This window comes from Salminus brasiliensis, chromosome 1 (assembly GCF_030463535.1).
Source record: "Salminus brasiliensis chromosome 1, fSalBra1.hap2, whole genome shotgun sequence".
NCBI lineage: Eukaryota > Metazoa > Chordata > Actinopteri > Characiformes > Bryconidae > Salminus > Salminus brasiliensis.
Genome location: NC_132878.1, coordinates 92,700,947 through 92,725,178, shown reverse-complemented (window position 1 = coordinate 92,725,178; position 24,232 = coordinate 92,700,947). Strand labels below are relative to the sequence as shown.

The window sequence follows — 24,232 nt, the reverse complement described above, 5'->3', positions numbered from 1 at the left end:
AAGGAGTCCACCCTGTTCTGACCACTCAAAGGATTTCATTCGGCCTCTTTGCTGCGTGGGGCCAGGAAACCGTGGGCATTACCACAGGCCATTGAAAAACGCAGCGCTGATGACGGAGGCAGCAGCTGCTGCAGCAGCAGCGTTGTTGAAGATCAGGTTGTCAGCTATGATGGAAAATCCTCTGGCTTATTAAAATGAAACGAGTTATCTTGCTGTTAAGTCATGACATTTCTGTTATTTCCCCCCATCCTTAGCTAAAATTACCATGGCAACAGCCGATTTTGAACGCACTGTGGAAGTGAAGTGCTATCCCCCCACCACCCTCCGCAATCCCCCTGCAAAAGTAATCTTGTAATCCTTAAAACCTGAAGAAAATATTGATTCAGCAGTGATGTGGGTGGATGCAACGAATGAAAGGTGTGTGTGAGACACTAGAAAAACAAAAAGATTGCAGAGATGCAGATAAGAATACAGTCGAGTTGTTGAGGTGGTGCAGATTACATAGCTAAAAGCACAATGATGCTTCGGGAGCCTGTAATCTTCTGGGACTCCCACTGCTCGTCAACCAAGACGTGTTGTGAGTTTTCCACTAATTTGTTCCTAATTATACGACGAAAGCCACCACTGAATCACGTCCCCCCCCCCAAAAAAAAACGACGTAGATTTGAGAGCCGGCTTGCGAGAAATCAACATGCTGTGTAAATCATCCTCTGAGGTCTATCGCAAACAAGCTGTCATCAGCACCTTCTGAATTATGACAGTTTGGAACAGGTGTTTGCGGCCTGTCAAGGTGCTTGAGACAATTTATGCAAGGCTACACGAGTGGCACGTCTTCTCTCCGAGTCCTGTCATAAAAGTCCTCTGACATGGACTGACCTAAGCTGCCAGCGATAATTATGATGAGCGTCATGCTGTCCACCTGAGGAATGGGACCGGGTAGCAGCAGGTGTCAGAAAGCAAGGATAAAGCGTTGATTGACCAGACTTCAGGATGAACCCCTGTCCACAGCCTTTCAGCTTCTCTGGAACCATGCTTTTTTTCCTCCTTAGAGTGGAGACGGTGGCTTGAGCTCTGCAGTTGTGGGTGGGACGTAAGCTTGGCACACTGACTGTCAGAACTAACTCACTCTTTTTACCTTCTCCGAGTAAATGGTCACCCAGCCCGACCTGCTGGAAGATTCCCCGCTGAGGTCCCCTCTACCTGCGTCAAATCAGCTGCCACCTACCAGTACAACCAGCAGGCCCCGCCAACCCACCACCACCCATAGCAGACCAGCGGCACACCCTCCTACCACTGCTACCTGTTTAATGACCATGTTCAAACCTAAATGGACTCGTAACTACCTGCACTATTAATATCACCACTATTAACTATCTGTTGTATCTGGTTTGGTCATTTTCATCAATAATGTTTAAATAGTTCTGATCAGAGCAGGACGGGTCGGGTCCCCCTTGTGAGTCTTGGTTCCTCCCAAGGTTTCTTCCTCCAGCTATGAGGGAGTTTTTCCTTGCCACTGTCTGCATTGGCTGCTCACTGGGGGTCTTTGATCCTTCATGTCTTCTTACGTTATTTCTTCTTTCTTCTTTGTCTCTGTCTTTTATTAATGACTAATTATGTAAAGCTGCTTTGTGACGACAACAGTTGTAAAAAGCTCTACAAATAAATCTGCCTTGACTGTCAAGAAGGAGGGCATGAACCAGTACAGGGAAATTGCACTAATGGACCCACCGTGTAAAAATGACCTCTTATTTCTCTGCTACTGGATGTTATAAAGTTACTGTAGAGACCATAGGTTTAATTGTGTAACTGGGAACCAGTTTGGCTCTCCTCAAACCTTTTTTGGTTAGGACTAACCACAGTTGACTGCCAACGTGTCTGACATCCAGTACACTGACTGTCAGAACTGATGTTCGCTTACCATCTAATGTATCCTGGGCCTTGACATTGATGTGAGGGCTGTACGGGTAGCCCAACTGGGAACCAGTCAGTTTTGTCCTCCACCAGGGTCAGTGATGGGACCAGGATGGGATAAACATGTGGCCTAGATTAAGGTGGGCTGTAGCAATGGGGGGCGCATTTAATAACAGGTTGAGTGAATGGAATGGGACTAGGCAGAAGCAGGTGTCCGTAAGCAGTGGTTGACCAGGCTTCAGGATGAACCCCCGTCCACAGCCTTTGCTCCTTCGTGTGGAGGCAATTGTGGGTGGGAAGTCAGCAGGGCACGCTGACTGTCAAGAAGAATGACTTGAACCAGAACAGGAAAATTACATTAATGGGCCCACTGTGCAAAAATGACCGAGTGAATGAGGGGAAAATGAAAATGTGATTTGCTTGTTTCCTTGCTGTTGCTGTGCAGTTGGGTCTGTAATGCAGGCTCTTGGCTGAAGGATATTAAGCTTCTGAAGAGACCCAGGAGTCATGGGTTTAATTGCGAAAGACATGATATAAGGGGTCTAAAGATGTTAGGGGGCTGGTTGCACCCGGGTGATCCCCCTGCCTCAACTCTCAATAGTTAGACCACTGGCTATTGGCTAGAATATTCACTGTGTTTATGCTTTCATACCTCAAAAATACTGCTGAGCTAAACCAAATCTTAATCTGCACCTAATCTAAATCTTAATCTGCACCTAATCCACACCTAAACTAAATCTTAATCTGCACCTAATCTAAATCTTAATCTGCACCTAATCCATACCTAAACTAAATCTTAATCTGCACCTAATCTAAATCTTAATCTGCACCTAATTCACATCTAAACTAAATCTTAATCTGCACCTAATCTAAATCTTAATCTGCACCTAATTCACATCTAAACTAATCTGAATCTGCACCTAATCCACACCTAACCAAATCTTAATCTACACCTTAATCCATACCTAAACTAAATCTTAATCTTCATTTAATCCACATCTAAACCAAATCTACACCTTAATCCACACCTAAATTAAATATTATTCTACATCTTAATCCACATATAAACCAAATCTACACCTTAATCCACACCTAAATTAAATATTCTACACCTTAAGCCACACCTAAACCAAATCTACACCTTAATCCACACCTAAATTAAATATTATTCTACACCTTAATCCACACCTAAACCAATCTTAATCTGCACCTAATTCACATCTAAACCAAATCTTAATCTACACCTTAAACCATACCTAAACCAAATCTTAATCTTCACCTAATTCGCATCTAAACCAAATTTTAACCTACGTCCTAATCCACACCTACATTAAATATTAATCTACACCTTAATCCACACCTAAACCAAATCTTAACCTACACCTTAATCCACGCCTAAACCAAATCTTAACCTACGTCCTAATCCACACCTAAACCAAATCTTAATCTACACCTTAATCCATACCTAAACTAAATCTTAATCTTCACTTAATCCACATCTAAACCAAATCTACACCCTAATCCACACCTAAATTAAATATTATTCTACACCTTAATCCACACCTAAACCAAATCTTAACCTACGTCTTAATCCACACCTAAACTAAATCTTAATCTGCACTTAATCCACACCTAAAACAAATATACACCTTAATCCACACCTAAACCAATCTTAATCTGCACCTAATTCACATCTAAACCAAATCTTAATCTACACCTTAAACCATACCTAAACCAAATCTTAATCTTCACCTAATTCGCATCTAAACCAAATTTTAACCTACGTCCTAATCCACACCTACATTAAATATTAATCTACACCTTAATCCACACCTAAACCAAATCTTAACCTACACCTTAATCCACGCCTAAACCAAATCTTAACCTACGTCCTAATCCACACCTAAACCAAATCTTAATCTACACCTTAATCCATACCTAAACTAAATCTTAATCTTCACTTAATCCACATCTAAACCAAATCTACACCCTAATCCACACCTAAATTAAATATTATTCTACACCTTAATCCACACCTAAACCAAATCTTAACCTACGTCTTAATCCACACCTAAACTAAATCTTAATCTGCACTTAATCCACACCTAAACCAAATATACACCTTAATCCACACCTAAACCAATCTTAATCTGCACCTAATTCACATCTAAACCTAATCTTAATCTACACTTTAATCCATACCTAAACCAAATCTTATTCTGCACCTAATTCACATCTAAACCAAATCTTAATCTACGCCTTAATCCACACGAAAACCAAATTTTAACCTACACCTTAACCACACCTAAACCAAATCTTAATATGCACCTAATCCACACCTCAATTAAATATTAATCTACACCTTAATCCACACCTAAACCAAATATTAACCTTAATCCGCACCTAAAGTGGAATAAACGACCAAATGGGTCATAGTTTTGCACTGGAACAATCGTCCTACATGGTGAGATCAGTGGATCACGCATTATGCTACACCAACTGTACCCTGAAAGTGGGAGGGACTACATCTGCTGTGGGGATGGGTTTGGGTTTTGGCTCAGTGTTTGATGGATGGTAAGGTGTTGGGACAGTTTAAGGAATGAAATTCTTGTCTATGCTACAGTTGTTGGGAAGGAAAGCATTTCAGGCCTGAAACGCTTCTGTAAGGAATCATTTGGCATAACGTTCCTGAGGGAACAGCAGTTCAATAGTTCAGCAGCTGTATGAAATGAGTTGGTGAAGGAAGTTGCTGGATGCTGGTGGACAAACAAAATCCAGTGGAGGAAGCTAGAAGCATAAAATGCTTCTCTATGCTAAAGTTGTTGGAAAGAAAAACAGTTCAGGCCTCGAGCTTTTCTATAAAAACTCGTTTGACATGATGCTCCTGGAGGAACAAAAGTTCAGTAGTTCAGCCACGGTGGGAGCCGGTGGGAGCAGTGTCGCCCTGAGACTGTATCAGGATACGCTAAAGTACTAAAGTCACTGTTTGCTGGGAGTGGAGCTTAGCAGGTCCGTCCCATTAACACTGCCGTGTTTAATTGCCCCGGGATGCGCTCAGGTGCGTTTAGGTGTGTAAGTGCATAGGACCAGTTCCCGCTCCCCTCGCCGTTTTAACCTTGAGACCTTGAGAGACTCGTTCAAGGCGGAGAGGCCAGTAAATCCTCCTCGAGTGTCAGCGTTTTCAACGTTGCTTACCTCAGACAGGGAGAATAAATTCTCAGCCCATTTTCAGAGCAGAAATTGCTCGTTTCCTCCCACGGCCTTCACTGACACCTCGCTCCCGCTCTCAGTCTAAAGAATGCCTCACCCGGAAAGAAGGGAAGGAGGCGAACAGCAGAGATAAGAAAATGGAGAACGGAGAGAATACGGGGGGAAAGAACGACTGACGGAAAGAAAAGGAGAAAGATGGAAGGTGAGGAAGGAAGACAAACTCGTCTAGCTACACGGGTGTCCTCAAGAACCTCCAAAGACCCTGTATTCAGTCTTCAGTGTTAAGGTGAGATTTGGTGTCTAAACGAAAACAAAAAAATTGGCCGTTGAAGAACTTTATGCAAGTTTTTCAGGGATTACTTAAAAGAACGTTTAAGGTGTTAATGGTGATTTCCCTTAAGAAGGCCCTTAGGTAACACTTAACACACCTTTCTTCACTTTAAGAGCTGTTTAAGAGCAATTTTATGGGATATGTTTACTTAAGGTGTTTTATTTAACCATTATTTAAGTCAAAATATATATTTTTTCTCATTAGTGGCTCCATTTAAAGATCCTTTGGTGGTCTTGTCCACCACCTCTTACTTGCACTTACTTGTCATACTTTATTCTTTTAAAGATCTAAAGGAAAGGCTCCTCATGCGTTCCTCCCGGCTGTCTACGGATCATATACAGAGGTGGAGTTTTATCTCCACACGTTTCCTAACAAAGTACCACTTGCTCTCAATGATCTTTAAATCTGGTGAGTGTCGTAAAGACCCCCAAACAGACTCTCCACTTTATCAGCCTGGTTCTAAGTATGACATTTTATCATCAATTTTTATTGGATTGGATTCTGTCCCACAACGTGAGGAATTCAAAAAAGGAAAGGACAAAATAAAGGAAGAAAGATAAAAAAAAAAAAAATGGGAAGAGAATGTGGGACAGAAAAGATAAAGAATAAAAGGCTAAATAAAGTAATATGGGGGCAGTGGTGGCTCAGCGTTTAGAGCGCCGGGCTATTGATAACATGGTTGTGGGTTCAAGTCCCGGGCTCGGCAAGCTGCCACTGTTGGGCCCTCGAGCAAGACCCTTTACCCTCTCTACTCCCCGGGCGCTGGAGTTGGCTGCCCACCGCTCTGGTGGTGTGTGTTCACTACCACAGATGGGTTAAATGCGGAGGACAACATTTCGCTGTACAAATACTACTTTACCTTTAATGAAAGAAAAGACTAATAGAGAATAAGAAAGCTGGAAAGACAAGAAAACAGAAGGAATAGGTAAGGAAAAAGAAAGAAATTAAATAAATAAATAAATAAAATAAAACAAATGTGCTCAAACTGAAGGAATACGTACGGAAAGAAAGATCCGAGGAAAAGAAAAGAAACCGGAAAAAGGAAAAACAGAAAAGGTGAGTGACGACAAAAAGCTGCGAGAAAGGCCGAAGGAAAGGCCGAAAACGTGAGGAGAGAAAGAGAGGAAGAGAAAAGGAGAACAGAGGAGGGTCTGGGAAAAGAAAGCCAGACCCCATCAAAGAAGCAAAGTGCCTCCGAGTGAATGAAAGCTAGTTAGCACAAGCTCATTTGCATTGTGCTATGCTAATGCTAACTACCAGCTTGCGTTCAGATTAGCATTCGGGGGTGAAGTGCTCCATTAGAGCTGAGAGTGTTGTCACGGAGGTGCCTTTTATTAAACACGCTCATAGAGCAGATTTGCATTTCAGTGCTCAGCTTTGAACACAAGCGAACACGAGGGCGGTTTTGTTGGTGCTGAACGTCCCGGAGGAAAAAAAGATGTTGTTTTTGACCCTGCGACGCCGACGTTGGCCATCAAAAGCACAAACGCCCTCAGTTCTCCAAAAACTACTACTCCACCTCCCCACGCACGGCACTAATGATCTGATTGCATGGATTAAGAAATCATACACACACTGCAGCTGCCACACATTAGTGGTGTAGTGGAGATGTGGCCGCTGCTGTGAAGCTCAGTCTGTAGCGGACCAGCAAATCTCTGAGTAAATCTGATTTGCTGAGCGAGCTGATGTAGGGGTTTCGCTGTGATTCGGTTTAGAAGCTGGAAGCTGGAAGCTGGACCGCCAGACTGCTTTGATGCTGTTTTGATGCCCACCAGTTGTGCAACATCTGTACAAAAGCTAATACTTATATACATATATATATATATACATACACACATATATTTATATACATATATATATATATACACTGTTCAAAAAAATAAAGGGAACACTCAAATAACATCCTAGATCTGAATGAATGAAATATTCTCATTGAATACTTTGTTCTGTACAAAGTTGAATGTGCTGACAACAAAATCACACAAAAATCATCAATAGAAATCAAATTTATTAACCAATGGCTAACCAATTTGGAGACACACACAAAATTAAAGTGGACACACTGCAGGCTGATCCAACTTTTATGTAATGTCCTTAAAACAAGTCAAAATGAGGCTCAGTATTGTGTATGACCTCCCTACAACGCCTGGGCATGCTCCTGATGAGGTGGCGGATGGTCTCCTGAGGGATCTCCTCCCAGACCTGGACTAAAGCATCCGCCAACTCCTGGACAGTCTGTGGTACAATGTGACGTTGGTGGATGGAGCGAGACATGATGTCCCAGATGTACTTAATCAGATTCAGGTCTGGGGAACGGGCGGCCAGTCCAGAGCTTCAATGCCTTCATCTTGCAGGAACTGCTGACACACTCCAGCCACATGAGGTCTAGCATTGTCCTGCATTAGGAGGAACCCAGGGCCAACCAGCATATGGTCTCACAAGGGGTCTGAGGATCTCATCTTGGTACCTAATGGCAGTCAGGCTACCTCTGGCGAGCACATGGAGGGCTGTGCGGCCCTCCAAAGAAATGCCACCCCACACCATTACTGACCCACTGCCAAACCGGTCATGCATATATACATGTATACATACAGCCTTAACAGTGCACACTTTAATGGGTGCTATTCTGAAAAGACAGTGATTATAGATCCTGATCAGCCATAACATTAAAACCACTGAGCGGTGAAGTGAGTGACCTCGATTAACACTGGTAATCAGTGTTGGAACCCCCCAAGATAAGGGATCTACATATTAGGCAGCAAATGAACAGTCAGCTCCTGAAGGTGATGTGTTGGAAGCAGGAAAAATAGCAAGCCTGAGAATTTGAGCCAAAACTATGGTGGCTAGACAACTGACTGGGTCAGAACATATGACTAACATCAGACCGGTCTTGTGGGGTGTTCCCGGTATGCAGTGGTCAGTACCTACCAAAAGTGAAGGTGAACCAGTGACAGGGTCATGGACATGGTAGATTCATTGACGCGATCCGTAGAGCCCTCATCTCACAGGACTTAAAGGATCTGCTGCATTTTATTCTTCTTTTAAAAAAAGAGATTATGACTATTTTACCATATCAAACAAATTACATATGAAACTCAGAAGAGTCGGTGTGGGTTATATTTGTGTTGTCATGGTGACAGCTGGTTCCTATAGATCACCTCCTCTGTTAAATCAGAGTTTCATACTATTCTATAATAAACTATTTCGCACCAGACTCCACTCTGCATCACTTTGTTTACATCCCAACTCCTGAATTATGCAGAAATTTAGAGAAATCGGTGGAGTTTCCCTTCCCCTTTAGATGGTCTGAGAGCAGGTGGATGAGAGTTTGTTAAAAACAGTACTAAAACAGGACGCATTAAACAAGAGTCAGTCCAATTTAAGCTCGTCAGTAATGTATAAATGATCAAGTGTGGAGAAAAGGCCTAAAAATTTGCTTTATGAATATTATAATTTTAAAAACCAGCCCAAATCATCCAATCACACCCGACCAGATCGAACTTTGTCCACTCGTTCGCCCAAAGCACTTTCCTCCCCCACACACAGTGCAACCACTAGCAGCTCAGCAGTGCAGAAAAGCTCTCAATCTGGCAACGCAGTCTGAACATGTTTATCGTGTGTGTGTGTGTGTGTGTGTGTGTGTGTGTGTGTGTGTGCGTGCGTGCGTGCGTAGATGATTTTCTTTGATCTGTTCATTTATCCATCCAGGTCTCTGTCGTTGGGAATAAATCACCATGGCAGCGGCAAACTGGATTTTAAAAAATCAACAATGGCAGTTTCTTACTTTATTATTTATGATTATTTATACGCAGTGGCCTACGCATGCTTACAAAAGCGAAACCAATGGGAAGAAATGAATGCTTTGTGTGTGTGTGTGTGTGTGTGTGTTTGAAAGAAAAAGAGATGTTTTTCAGGGATGTTGGTCAGAGCGAATATCAACTGAAAATAAAATATTGAATATTTACTGTATTACGTCTAACCAGAGGAGGCTGGAGTGGCCCAAAATGACACTGTGGTAAAATGTAGTTGCTCTAAAAGGCAGTTCACTACTTCTAATGTGTTTATTACCTTTATTTGTTCTCCTCCAGATCTGCTTATGAGGTTTGATGTGTTTTATGTTTTATAACTGAGACACGACCATTTCTCACCTCACTTTATCCCTTAGAATGAAACAGGCCTTTTCTGTTACTGCGCCTTAAAGACTCCATGATCTCTGCTCTATTTGGCTGCCATGTTTTGTGTCTCTTTTAGAAACGAGTCTGGGCTTAAACACTCCACACCAGAAAACACTGTGGCCCACACTTTTAGTGGGAAATAAACAGAAATTCGGTTCTTTTATTATAGAATCAGAAAAAGTCGGATCGGATCTCTACGACAAAGTGATTTGTCCAGCAGTTACCATATCACGCAGCTAAATGACACTTTTGCTGTTCCAAACCTGGCTATTGCGCCCCCTACAGGTTGAAAACTCAATTTTGCTCAGTTAACGACTGGATTGGATTACGTAGCAGTGGGTGGGGACTTTCGTAGCTCTTCCGTAGCACTGGGCTCTCGCTGTTTGCTGCTGTGATGTATGAAGCAGAAAAGATATTGATATTGAGGGTGGATTTTAAAGCAGCATTATGTGAGAATTGCCATTTTTTTGCTCTTGGGCTCCCCCGACAGTCTGAAAGTGTAATTCAAGCTTTGAGCCACTAATGAAAGACGACTTTTACACCTGCATTTCTGGACAAGCTGAGAGATATTGAAGCAGCACTGGGCGGTAAAGAGGCATGTGGGCTGAGGTGTCGTCTTTCCCGCTTCACCAGAGTTCCACAGCGCAGTCACCAGCATGCCAAGCCCACCAGAAATGCTGTTCTCACTACTGCAGCGATGGTAAAGCTGCTATTTTAAGGTCCAAATGCTTCATAGCGTAGCTTTAAGCATTTTATCATGATGGTGTAATTTTCCACTTGAGGAACGTCTACTTTTAAGAGTGAATGGCAGCTAGTTTGCATACGCTTGTATAAATGGTTACACCCGTGTTAAGTTACCGAGTACTACAGTAATTTCATTAAAATGCAAGATTTGAAAAAAAAAAAGAAACTTTTAGACGGACGTTCTTCATTAACGGTGTGAAGAAATGCCTCCAAGGCTGTCAGAGGTGAAACCTGCTGATATTCAAATTTCAAGATGTTAATTTCCTTAAGTTTCCTAACTCCACTGCTGCCATAGCAACAAGTAGCGATGTTAACTGTGATTAATATTAATGTTGACATTAGCCCTGCTCCTATTAAAGACACTACAGACACCTGAAATGAAGAAATCCTTCATTCTGTTGCTTCAGAGGTGCTCAGCAAAACAATCAGTGGCTCTTCTTATCGGAATTACTTTTCTGGCTAAGTGCTCTTGCGTGTACCGCCAATGCGAACTGGTGCATAAATGAGAATCATAGAATATAAACAGCAAACAAATGATACAAGCGAGGATATCACCTATAAACCCACGCATACACACACAGTATATGCAGAAATATGGACATAAGTATTGGGACACCTGTTTTATATATTTATATTTTTAGATGTAGGATGCCAGATAATGCCAGTGCAAAGTGCAGTGTCTAGTATTATGGTCTTCATACTGACTTCTGTATTTAGTAGTATCTAAGCTTAGAGGTATCTTTGGATCATAACTGATTTAAACTAGCTAAGGGTATTTTCTGAGTAAACAGTGAAGCACTTTAGTAAGTCACTCTGGAGAAAAGCTTCTGCTAATCGCCTTCAGTCTAAATCTAACCATCAATCCTTGTTTGTAATTCACTGATACAAACACTGGCATGCAAAGGTTTGGGCACCAGTGAAAACATCTGTTACTGTAAATGGTTAAGTGAGTAGAACATGAACTGATCCCCAAAAGGCATGAGGCTACACTTGAAACCTTCTTTTCAGCCTCATTTTCTGCTTTGCACTCACTGATAACTTTGACTCTCAGACCTTAATTAGCTTGTTAGGGCTATGGCTTGTTATCGTCATTAGAAAAGGCCAGGTGATGCAAATTTCAGCTTTCTAACTATTCTGACTCCTTCAACAACAACAAGATGATAAAGCCTTTCCGGGCAGCTGTTTCCTCCGTTTCGAATGTAATTAAGGAATGGCAGTTGAGAGGAACTCTGGAGGTCAAGTTGAGGTCTGGAAGACAAAGGAAACTTTCAGAGTGAACCGCTTGTAGGCCTGCTAAACGGCATTTGACTGCAAAAAGACCTTCTGGGAAAATTGTACAGACTCTGAAGTGATGAGGATCTGTTCTGCTGTGGAATTGTCATCAATAGAAACCCTTTTCCGCATCCTGATCACAAATTACAGCAGAATTTTTTACTAAAGGAACATCTGCAGAAGCTGGATGCATTTCGGAAACTGATGAAGTTCTGGTAAGCAAAGTTCAGTTAGCAAAGGGTGCAGAATTTCATTAAAAGAACACCTGTCCAACTGTTGATCGACCATGCTGTCGGTTCGTGCTGCAGCCAGTGGCACAGGAAGCATTTCACTGGTAGGCAGAAGAATGGATTCAGAGAATAGCAGCAAATTGAATGCAAACATCACACTGTCTGTAAAAATGCAGAAGATGAAAGGAGAATGGCTTCAAAATCCACAACAGACTACCTTTATAGGTGCAAGCTGGAGATTTTAATATGATCCTCACAATCATCAACCTAAACATCTCTCAAACAAGTATTTAAAAACTCTTAGCTGCTGCAAAAAGCATTTACAAACTGTAAAACTCCAAAAAGTGGGTGCTGCGAAGTACTGAACATGCAGGGCGCCCAAGCTTTTGCAGTATGCTTTTTTCTTTTATATAATGTGAAACTAAACAAAAAGCCCCCGTACCACCGTAGGCTCCCGGCAGAGTTGCTGTTTTGCACGGTTTAGTATTTTTTCCTGCTCTATCAACCCAGGAAGGCATGGTTAAGTGATTACTTGATTACTCTGGACCAAGGCAAACCATTAAATGTGCAGAGTGGTTATTACTCAAGGACCAGGACTGTTCCAAGGGATAAAACATGAGTGAAAATGAATGATGACTGATTGATTTATGTGGTTTTACACACCACTAAACAATCAACCTTCCCAATCAGTCAGAAATGCATTTTTAATGTAGCTGAGCATTTTACAGTAAATGTGTCTTAAAAGACAATAATAATAATAATAATAATAATAATAAAAATGATTTTTTTAATCTAAAATGAGGTAAATGAGCAAATTTACCACAGTTGTCAATGACAATAAATCCAATTTAAAAATCGAGTTATTCTATCAGGTGTTTAAGATTATGCGTTCAGTCATCTGTACTACTTTGGTTTATTCTATCTTGCCAACCAGGCAGCTCTTCCACTTTTTTTTAACTGTTTCCATTTGTTAAATGTTAACTGTTTTACAAACAATCATAACATCAAAAAAAAGAAAATTATGATAATGAACAGATTAAGATCTAATTAATAAAACAGAAAAAAGTAAAAACAAATGCAAATTAATGAATCAGAATGCCATAAATAAACCAAGAATTAAGAGATAACATTAAATAGACAAACAAAATAGGTCAAATGAAAATAAAACCAATTTTAACTTAATTAAAAATGTATCTATTTATTTTAAAAGCTGATACAATTTATTTATAAATTATACAATTTTATACAAAATAAAAAGTAAGCTCAGAAAAGGAAAACTAAAATGAAAAACTAAATTGTATTATTTTTTTCAATTAAACATTAAATTAAAAATAATAATAAAATTAATAGTTATGTATTATAATGTGTTATTGTAATTACAATTTATTTATTAATGTATTAAAAACTAATTTATTGGTGGGTTTATTAATAAAATAAGTAAAAATAATAAACATTAAGTAGGCAGATTAAAGGTGGATAGAAATTAAAAGTATAAAATGATTGAGTGACCCCAGCGAGTTGAGCGTGTAGTGTAGTGAATTCTAGCTCACTGCTGCACTGTGGAGTTACAAGTGGAGTGGGTAGAAAATGCAGGGCACAGACCCTTTAAATAAACATATGGTTTAAGACTCCCTGTATAAGGAATATGTCTACAGGGAACATAACATAGATGGACAGTTAATGGTAACTGGTGCTTAACGCTTAATTGATTTAACAGATTATACAAATTCATAGAAATACATCAATGCAAATCTACAACAAACCCAAAGTCATCAGTCATGATCCAGCTCCACTCTTTGTCCGTCACTGTATCGAGACAGACGAAGACGTGCAAACAGCCCCAGGCGAAGACCAGAAGAACGCTGCCTGATTGTTTTGCATCTTTGACGCATCAGAATCAAGGACTTCCCGTTTCCGATGGCTGCACGCTTTAATAGCACCAGGCCTAGTACTAGTGACATCATCACTAACAGCACTGGCTGTTGCTATGGCAGCAACGCAGTTCAGAAACTACAGGAAAAAAGAAACTCAAGCACGCAGCTCTGCAGCCCCAGTACAAATGTTCTGCTTTTAAACATCATGAAATTTGAATATCAACGGGGTTCATTTGAATATCAGCAGGTTTCACCTCCCACGGCTTCAGAAGACTTTCCTCCAGCCTGATGAAGGACGACCATCCGTAAACTTCATGTTCCGAAGGAAACTTTTGTGTACTCCGCCAGCATTTCGCCAGCCTCCGTGTTTGGGAGCGCGTGTATACAGCTGCCGCGTTGCATCTGAACGGGCTCTGTCATGTATAATTAGCGGAGTTAGCTACTGGAGCAGGAAATTAAACTCTCTCCTTATCAAATAAATAAACCCTGTGTTCTCCCATCGAATTGCTCATGCACTCAAGCCTCGGGCACAAAGCCTACCCACTTAGACGGCATTGTCTTCGGGGCGTCACTGACTAAGCAGTCTTTTGTGGGAGAGGGAGGCGTAACTAAATAAAAGGCCCACTCACTTTGGGCTTTAGCTCTATTTGTAAATGTTTGCATAAACAGAAGGAGGAATGCGTGATGAATGTATGGTAAAAACAGACCAAAACACCTGCGATCTGCTGGAAAAAAGGAGGTCACTCACAAAACAGGCCAGTAAAGGCCGAGAAGGCTTCCACAGGGTACCTGGAACAATAACTGGGCCAAGAAAGTATAGATTTCTATTGTAATTGACTGGAAGAGGCACATATTAGCCCTTCACTTTGGTCGAACAGACCTACCCAGTAACATATCATAAAGTGGTTACTATACACTATATAGTACTTAATAATACTATAGAAATGCAATTCTATATAACAAACTAAATGCATAACACAAGGACATTCGCTTTTGTAGTTCTTTATATACACTGATGAACCACCTGCCTGATATGCTGATGGTCATCTGCATGCCACCAACTAAGCCCAATCTTCCTAAGACCTCTGAGGGGTTGATGTCCTGTGATATCTGTAAGACATTACAGCAGATCCTTAACTCTTGTCATTTTGAAGATCTGATGTGTATCCAGCACATCCCACTGGTAAACGGCATTGTCCAGCCATCCAACTTTTTTGCACTGCCCCAAGGCCCAGTCCAGGTGCTCGTGTGATACATGAAGGCACTTTTGACTGTGGACAGGGGTTAGCATGGGCACACATACTGATCTATAGTTACACAACAGGGGTCACTGCACTGTGTTTTGAGGAATTCCTGCCATAACCATCACTCCCAGTGGCCCTTCTGTTGGTCCAACCTTAATGGCATAGCCATCAATGAGCTTCGGGCACCCAACACCATGTCGCTTATTTTTAGTTTATAATTTTCAGACCACGGTTGGAAGTTACCCACTATGGCTTACAAGCCTTGATGTTTTGGAGATGCTCTGACCCAGTTGTCTGGCCAGAACAATTTGGTTCTTGTCAAATAGGCTTAGATCTTCATGCCTGACTTTTTCCCCTGCACCAGCTCCTGCTTTGTTAGGCATAGATCCCAGACCTTGACATGTGCCACTGTTATGGGATCATGAGTGTTATTTGTGTTGTCTATCTTAATGACTGCATTATGCAACCATGCCAGTTATCTCTACTTATTTTGGCAAATTTCAGATACAGTTGTACATCCATCCATCTGGCGCACAGAATACCAGGGTGACATCCCATCATAGGTTATCACACACACCCATTCACTCACCCAACCAACCCATTCCTTCAACTTTTCACTCTGTTATCTTGCTAGCTTTGTTACACTTTGTCAAGCTCATATATTTAGGAAGAAGTAAGAGGGTGAGTGCTTTTTGTTTGAGCTACCTTTATCCTGGTTTGCGAGCAGGGAGGTAGAATAGTTTAGTGTACAGTGAGGTTTCTTTTATTACAGGTTTAGTTAGTTGTGTTTTGATTTAGTTGGCTCACCTCCAAATTAATATTTCATCCACTGACTAACAATGAATTCATACTGGTTCATACTTCAGTAGAGTTTTCCAGTGTTTGGTGTGGCAGATGGTCTGAGGTGAGAGCCCTCTCTCAGTTTCTGTGAAGGCCTGGCCCTAGACTGGGTTGTAACAGAATTGGGGGCACGTCCAGGATTTATACCTGGGACCAAGACCAAACATCGGGCTAGTGCCTGAAGCAGGGTAATGGCTGACAGAGGTTTAGAGCTGGTAAAAAAAAAACTTCTCAGACAACATCCAAAATAAAAAACAGCCACTTTAAAACAAAATGAAGGCTAAAAAGTAGTATTAATACTACTAGTATTATGAAAATTAACCAATGAAAGTCAGACATTGCTTTTCAACCATGCTTCAACAGAATAATTTTTAAAAATATACTCATGAAACAGGCCTGGACAGAAATGATGGTACCCTTAACTTAAGTCCAATGTTTTCCTCTTAGCCATTCTTGGGTGTTTTTAGCTGTTATGGGTCATTATCCTGTTGCAAGACCCTTGATCTGCGAATGAGACCAAGCTTTCTGACACTGGGCAGTACATTTCTCTCTAGAATCCCTTGATAGTCTTGAGATTTCATTGTACCCTGCACAGATTCAAGACACCCTGTGTCAGATGCAGCAAAGCAGCCCCAGAACATAACAGAGCCTTCTCCATGTTTCACAGTAGGGACAGTGCTCTTTTCTTGATATTCTTCATTTTTCCATCTGTGAACATAGAGCTGATGTGCCTTGTTCAATTTTTGTTTTATCAGTCTGGCTTTTTAATGATCTGTTTTCAACAGTGGTGTCCTCCTTGGTCGTCTCCCATGAAGTCCACATTGGCTCAAACAACGACAGATGGTGCGATCTGACACTGATGTTCCTTGAGCTTAAAGTTCACCTTTAATCTCTTTAAAAGTTTTTCTGGGCTCTTTTGTTACCATTCGTATTATCTGTCTCTTTGATTTGTCATCAATTTTCCTCCTGTGGCCACATCCAGGGAGGTTGCCTACAGTCCCATGGATCTTAAAATTCTAAATATGTGTGCAACTGTAGTCACAGGAACATCAAGCTGCTTGGAGATGACCTTATAACCTTTACCATTAACATGCTTGTCTAAAGTTTTCTTTCTAATCTCCTGAGCCAACTCTTTCCTTCGCTTCCTCTGGTCCATGTTGAGTGTGGTACACACCATGTCACCAAACAGCACAGTGACTACCTGTAGCCCTACATATAGGCCCACTGACTGATTACAAGATTGTAGACACCCGTGATGCTAACTAGTGGACACACCTTGATATAACATGTCCCTTTGGTCACGTTATTTTCAGGGGTACCAATATTTTTGTCCAGGCCTGTTTAATGAGTTTACTTTTTTAAATAATGTTGAAGCATGGTTCAAAATCAATCTCAGATTTTCATTTGTTCATTTTCATAAAATTTTTATTTATTATTACTTTTATCAGATTAAAGTTATTTCTGTGACCATTGTGGGTTTTTCTTTCTTTCATTAAGGGTACCAACAATTTTGTCCATGTGTGTCTGTAGCTGCCAGGTTATAACCAGGTGTAAATATTGGGGAGTTTTGAAATCGAGTTTAATAAGTTTATGTGTGTGTATGTGTGATTTCATTTCACCACTCGGCTGTCCACCCACCACACTGACCGCCAGGCTTCCCTGCCAGACCAGCTGCCCACAGTTTTTGACCACAGAATCACTCTTGGCTGGACACTGTTGGGTTGTTGACCCCTCGTAATGTAGCAGTGACCTTGACGTTGGGGTCCCCACCCAAATGCATCTGGTCAGCAGCAGTCCTGTGTTTTTGTCATGGTTAATGTTTGCAAGGCACCACTGGTCACTGTTTTACACCGTTTCTATGTTTTTTCTCTGTTTCTATGTTTTTTTCTCTCTACAGAACCTCTACAACCTCCTGCTATGGCTATCTGCCTAACGACTATGTTAAAGGTTAATTATCTGCCACTGTTATTATTATTATCATTATTATTACTGCCAATAACTCTCATTACTCTCATTATTCTGACCATCTCTACTATGATTAAGTTTGTTATACAATATTATGATTAGATCAGCACACCTGAGCAAGAGAACAGTCTTATGTGGTGGTACAGAGACTTTTCTGAATAATTTATAAATATTTCTGATTAGAGAAGGATAGATGGGTCTTCCTCCAGCTCTGAGGGAGTTTTTCCTTGCCACTGTGGCCTTTGGCTTACTCACCGGAGGTTTGGGGTTTTAGGTTTTGTTGATTTCCTATCCTATTACTGATTCCTGTAAAGCTGCTTTGTGACAACACCAGTTGTAAAAAGCACTATAAAAGTAAAACTGATTGGATTTCCAATGAAGAAACTTCAGTCTTTGAGGTTCACAGTTTGTCGCTTCCGCGTACCAAGCTCTCATTATTCAGATATACCAAGATAGACACTGTTTTCCATTTTGAGTTGTCCTTTCCATAGTATGTGTTGTCTTTGCCAAGACTACCTGGACCAGAGTGAGTGTCCACATGCGGAAGCCCATCTGCGCGGCTAACTGTTAGTCTCAGGTTCAGAAGTAGCTTAGAACCACATTTAGACATCCAAGAAACTTGCCTTGGGATAAAGTGCTGAGAATTGGCAGCCGTTAAAGTGTAAAGCTAAAAAATGCTTAATTAGAAGCCAATTAGGCATTTGTTCAGTTCACACTCGAAGAAGCTTCCTCGCTTTGATTTCCTTCTCTCCTCACCTTATGTTGTCTCGGCGAAACTTTCTTCCCCTCCTTCTCTCTTCTAACTTTGTCATTTGCAGTATTCTGCACCATGGCAGCCCGGCTGCATCTCCCTCAGCACAATGACACCGGCCCTCTGAAGGAACGTGGCACCAGGTGAATTTTAATGTCATAAATGCCCTTTCTTAAAGCATGTGTGTAGCTGTCCTGAGTCGCTGAGTGTTTTCTTTGATGCCTCTTCCATGATAAGCGGCTCTAGGTGGAAATGATCAGTAGCCCTGGCTTCTGGCACAGTTTGATTCCAGCTAATTTTGTGCTTTTATATAAAAAAGGAGACAGACACACCCCCACCACCACCAGCACCACCACCCCCCAACCCCCGGCTTAATCCCTCCATGGCTTACTGAGAGATTTATCAGCTATTTACTGGGTGGGGAATATTAATAATGACTAGCCATGACTCAAAGTTCAAAGACGTTATTTTGCGGCTTGTTTTCGCCCCCACTCGACAGAATCCCATTTCAAATATATTAGTGGTTGCCATAGCAATAAAATACCAAAAATGATAAAGGAGACAGGCCTGATTTTAGGCCATTATTTCAAAGCCTTAATTCTAGACCCTATCAGTGAAGGTGCAGATAAAGCACCCTTTTAATAGCTTTTACATTTTTTCTGTGCATTTGCATCCCTAGATCAATGGCCGTAAACACGCCAAATTCCTTATGGATTTGCCAATACTGAGCCAATTATCCCACCTAAGACTTTTTTACAACCCTATTCTTCTTACCACTTAATATACACCCTCCGGCCACTTTATTAGAAACCCAAGCTTGCAGCTCCACCTTCTTGGTGTTGAGTTAGATACTGTAGGCCATCTGATGATGTTTGTATTTGTAAGCCATAATCTTGCCCCTCATCACTAGTCAGTTTTTGGCCACAGAATCACTCTTGGCTGGACACTGTTGGGTGGTTGACCCCCTCCTAATGTAGCAGTGACCTTGACGTTGGGGTCCCCACCCAAATTAATCTGGAAAGCAGCAGTCCTGTGGTTTTTTCATGGTCAATGGATGCACCAACACAAACTGTGCAGCAACAGATCAAAGCTTCTGTCTCTGACTTTTCCTTTATCTACAAGGTGGACCAACTAGGTAGGAAGGGTCTAATGGAGTGGACAGTGAGTGGACAGACACAGTGTTTAAACACTCCAGCAGTACTGCTGTGTCTGATCCACTCGTACCAGCAGCACAACACACACTAACTAATGACCCACCACCATCACTGCAGTGCTGAAAATGACCCACCACCCAAATACTACAGTCTGCTCTGTGGTGGTCAGTCCTGCGGGGTCCTGACCTTTGAAGAACAAACCGGGTGAAAGGAGGCTAATAACAGAGTATGCAGAGAAACCGATGGATACAGCATGGATGAACAGTGAGTGTAGAAATATTAATATCACGGCTGATCGGTGTGTTTAAGTCTGTTTAGAAAAACATAGGTTTTCCTGGGGTGTCCTAATTCTAACTAATGACCGCAGCTTAGCTGTGCTAGTTCTTTGTATAAGCTATTACTTGCCTAACTGTGGTAAGTAAAGTGAGGTAGGTAAGGTTGACGGTAGCAAAGAACACTCGTTCAATACATTGAACAAACAATGAGGCAAATCACTGTCTTCGTTAATTTACTCTAGACGTCCACACCTAGTGCTGTAAGAGGCAGGACTCTGGTTAATAGCCTAATTAGCCTTTCCCTGCCGTGGTGCTGTCGGGACTATGCGGATAAAGGAGGAATCGTGTGCTGTGTTTAAAATTAGATTTTTATTCTCTCTGGTTATGGAAGCTACATTGAAGGAGGCTAGTTCCCTAGCTGTTAGCCATCGACCTCGCTATAGCCAGTAGCGCAGCCAGAGGCTGAGGGTAGAGCTGAAATCTGGTTGGGCATCCTGAATGCTTCTACCCACTCATCTGGGAGTTGGTGGTTTAGGCACATGATGTAATGTCCAGTCAGACATTAGCAGTAGTCAGAGTCCTGCAAAAGCAAATTCTGACGTACAGGTTGGGTAATTGGCAGTCCAAATTGGATTTACCGTCATTACCGCAACAGCCTGGGATTTCTGTAAGGACTTATTTAAAAGGTAACACTTGCTTATGTCGTAACCTTGGAAAAAAAAGACATGATAATCGTGAGAAGAGTGACATTCTGATGTCTGAAAAAGTGAGACATTTAATCATGTATTCCTCCTGATCATGGAGTTGATTTATTCAGCGTCATTACGGTTTATACCATTACAATATTTTACGAAAAAAATAATGAAATGAAATATTTACATGATTAAGGGGTATATTGTACTAGCTGTTGAAGAGTGTTAGGAAATCAATGATCTAAGTCTTATTTCCTGGAAAAAAGTAATAATGGCATGTGGTGATGGTAATGACAGGTTTTCAGTATCTTCATCAGTTTAGTTGAACTGTTTAGAAATTTAAGTTCCAAACATCCTAAAACTAATGATCAGCCATAAGATAGGAAAAGGGAGTTCTAGAGTTCTAGTGCACATATAGGAATAGTAATCAGGGTGGCTCAGCGGTCTGATGCACTACCACTATGGCCCAACGTTCGAATTTCTGAGCCATGCCACTTTGCCATCAGCAGCCAGAGTCAGAGAGAACACAACTGGCCGTTCTCTCTTCAGATGGGCAGATGGCACTCTCTCTCCTCATCACTCTTAAAGCGATGTTGGCCGGCACAGTCATCTGTTAGCTGTGGTGATGCTGGGGACCCGGCCTTTTCCTTCTAGCATGTTGGCTGCCTGGTGATGCGACACTGGTGGTAGCTGGAAAAGAGGCGGTGGTTTACTTTACATGTATTAGAAGACACATAAGTTCTTACCCTCATAGTATTGGGAGCATTGCTAGTGCTTGGAGGAGCTACATACGGATGGGTCAATTGGCAGTACCAGATTGGGAGAAAAAAAAGAAATATGTAACAAAATTAATTATATACTGTCATATATATATATATATATACTGCCATTAGAATATGACTCTCTGGAGCAGATCAACATGTACCTATTGGCACCATGCTGCCCCCCCCAGCATTGAGCTGTGGAGCAGTGGAAGAACTGTGTTCTCTGGAATGATGGTGGTGGAGCTCCATCCAATACTTTGGGGATGAGTTGGGGAGTTGGGGATGAGGTGGTGTGGTGATAATGACCTCATGACCTTTTGTCACTAAATGCAATTAAATCATCACCGCAATGCTCCTTCTAAATCTAATAGAAAGGACAGTAGAGACAGTTACTCCAACGAAAGCAGGATCAACTCTTTTTAATACCCTTGATTTCAGAAGAAGCAATGAATGAACAAGTGTCCCAATACTTTTGTCAATACATATGCCTCTTATTCTCTTTTATATACAGGTGCCAGAAAGTAACAGCTGCTAAAAATTTGAATAAGAAGTTAACTTGAGCTTCATGACAGTTGAGAGTTCATGTCTGCAGGGGTGTATTAATGATGCATTGAGCGTTGTTTAAAGATACAGTAATGCCCTCCAGTGTTTTCCGTACTCTGTCTTTGTACAGCATGTGCAAAAATATCCTTCTTACCCATAAAGATATCCATACATCTGATTACAGTGCCAAACATAAAACTATCAAGCCAGTTTTCTGAGTCTACCTCAATTTTTGGGGTTTATGGACTTGGCATCCCCTAGCAGTCCCTTAGCCAATGAATGCAGTCGTATTAACGCCCCTGACTACAGCAATGTCTCTGGGACATAAAGATTCCTAGCCACCACCCTTGACCTGTTACAAGACCCCTCTACCCCAAAAATTAAATTCTGGTACACGGACCGAACTGACCTATCTGTAATTGAGAACTCCCAGTGTTTCAGTGCAAAACCTCTTTGACCTCAAGGTCAACGCAACAGCTGTCCTAACAAACAGTGATGGATAAATGACTGGCCTGCCATGGCAGCTCTGTACAGCAGGGCGAGTTCAAACGGAGCGAGACTGGGGATGGCTTTGAGCCCCTGCTTCCAAGATGGTCCATCAAAACCTTGGTAATGTACAGCGCGATTCCCTCACATGACTCACAGTGATGGGAGGCTGTCATTTCCACCTCATGCCAGCTCGAAGCACAGCCAGCGCCTTTATAGCCCCGCTATGATGAGTGGTACTGCACACGGCTGATGAATGACGGGAAGGATTCTGTTCGGTCAAAAAGAAAAAAAAAAGACCCAATTCCCCTCTGAGTGGCGGAATTTGCTGGCTCTGTGAAGAGATTGTAGGCAGGCTTCTTTTCGGAAGAGAAAAGGTCTACCGCCGATATGAAAAATGAAATGGGAATATATGTGGAGAGGAGACGTGATTTTGTTCTAGATAGATGGAAATCTCTGTGAAAATATACAGAGGTTTCAGTCCAATGTGACAGAGTTCGTGGCAATTTCCAGCTTTCTAATTTAACAATGCAAATGGATCTACTGTTTGGCCAGTACAGTCTCTTGAACAATAAAAAATTGGCAGTGGAGTACCATCAGCTGACTCTATGTACAGTCCTTGGCGTCGAGTGCCACTGAAGTGAGCTGAAAGTGCTTAGAGAACCTAATTTACACAGTTTGTCTCTTACCCAAATGCAGTTAACCAGGCAAGACATGTTTAAGGTCTAAAGTTTGCTTCTTTAATTTTGCACTGGAGCTATGAAGCTAGTGTAGCTGCCAGGTTTAGTTCAGGTCAGTTCAGGTCACCTAGATGTCTTGTTAAAAAGTCCATCTCGACGCCAGATAGCTGATATATATATATGTATATATAATATTCTAGAAGATATTATTATCTAGAACATCTAGAATTTGTGTATATTGTCAGCCCCTCGGTATCGCCCCCTCCCCCAGGGCGATTCCGTGCCGCCGCCCACAGGCCCAAATAAAGACTTCCACCTTGTTTACGTTTATGTGCTTGGTACCGGCTCATATTTGATTCATATGTTTCACCTGGGACTGGGGGTATTTTAGAAGCCTCAACACCACCATTCGGTGCCAAGAATTGAATCGTTTGGGACCTCCAGGTTTCACAAGAGGTCCCCCGTACTGTAGAAGCGTGTTAAGGTCAGGTTCTGCTCAGAGTTCATGTTCAGGAGCAGGTAACCCTGCAAATCAAGTCATCAGCGAGGCTCAATCGCTCACGGCCAGGATTTACTGGCAACCCTCAGCTAGGCGACCCACGCTCATGGCAGTGCGCTGCTGTTCCAGGTTTGGTCGGCCTAGCTGTTTTTTGGTTCAGTAGCTGGTCCCCGAGCTCAACCCCCAGTCCCAGGTTCGTTTTTGGTTCGCCCTCTTGTTTGCCATGTTCTGTTTTTGGCTGATCACTGCTGTTTTTTTTGCCTCACTTGCCCCCCTTTTGTTTATCCTATTGCGTTCATAAATCTGCTTGCTTTGACTCCATCTCTGCGAGTGTTCGGCCCATCTTGGTCTGGTCTAGCATGCCATGACATATATGTACATTTGTGAGGCATTTTTAAACACAGGTTATCCACATAATCAATCAGTCCATCTGGGTGGAGCTGCAAAAATTCCTTGGGTAATACCTGAGCCATACTGTGGCCACATGTATCCAAATTTGAGAGTCATGTACAACATTTGACTCTGAGATAGTCAGCCTACTATAAAACTACTATAACTACTACTAAAATAACTACTATAGTCAAGTCAAGTC

General features: G+C 41.7%; 1 protein-coding gene across 1 annotated transcript in view; it reads right to left on the bottom strand.

The window, feature by feature from the left end:
* Positions 1–24,232, bottom strand: part of tap1 (transporter 1, ATP-binding cassette, sub-family B (MDR/TAP)) — a 433,854-nt gene that overhangs the window by 304,422 nt on the left and 105,200 nt on the right. The window lies entirely within an intron of this gene.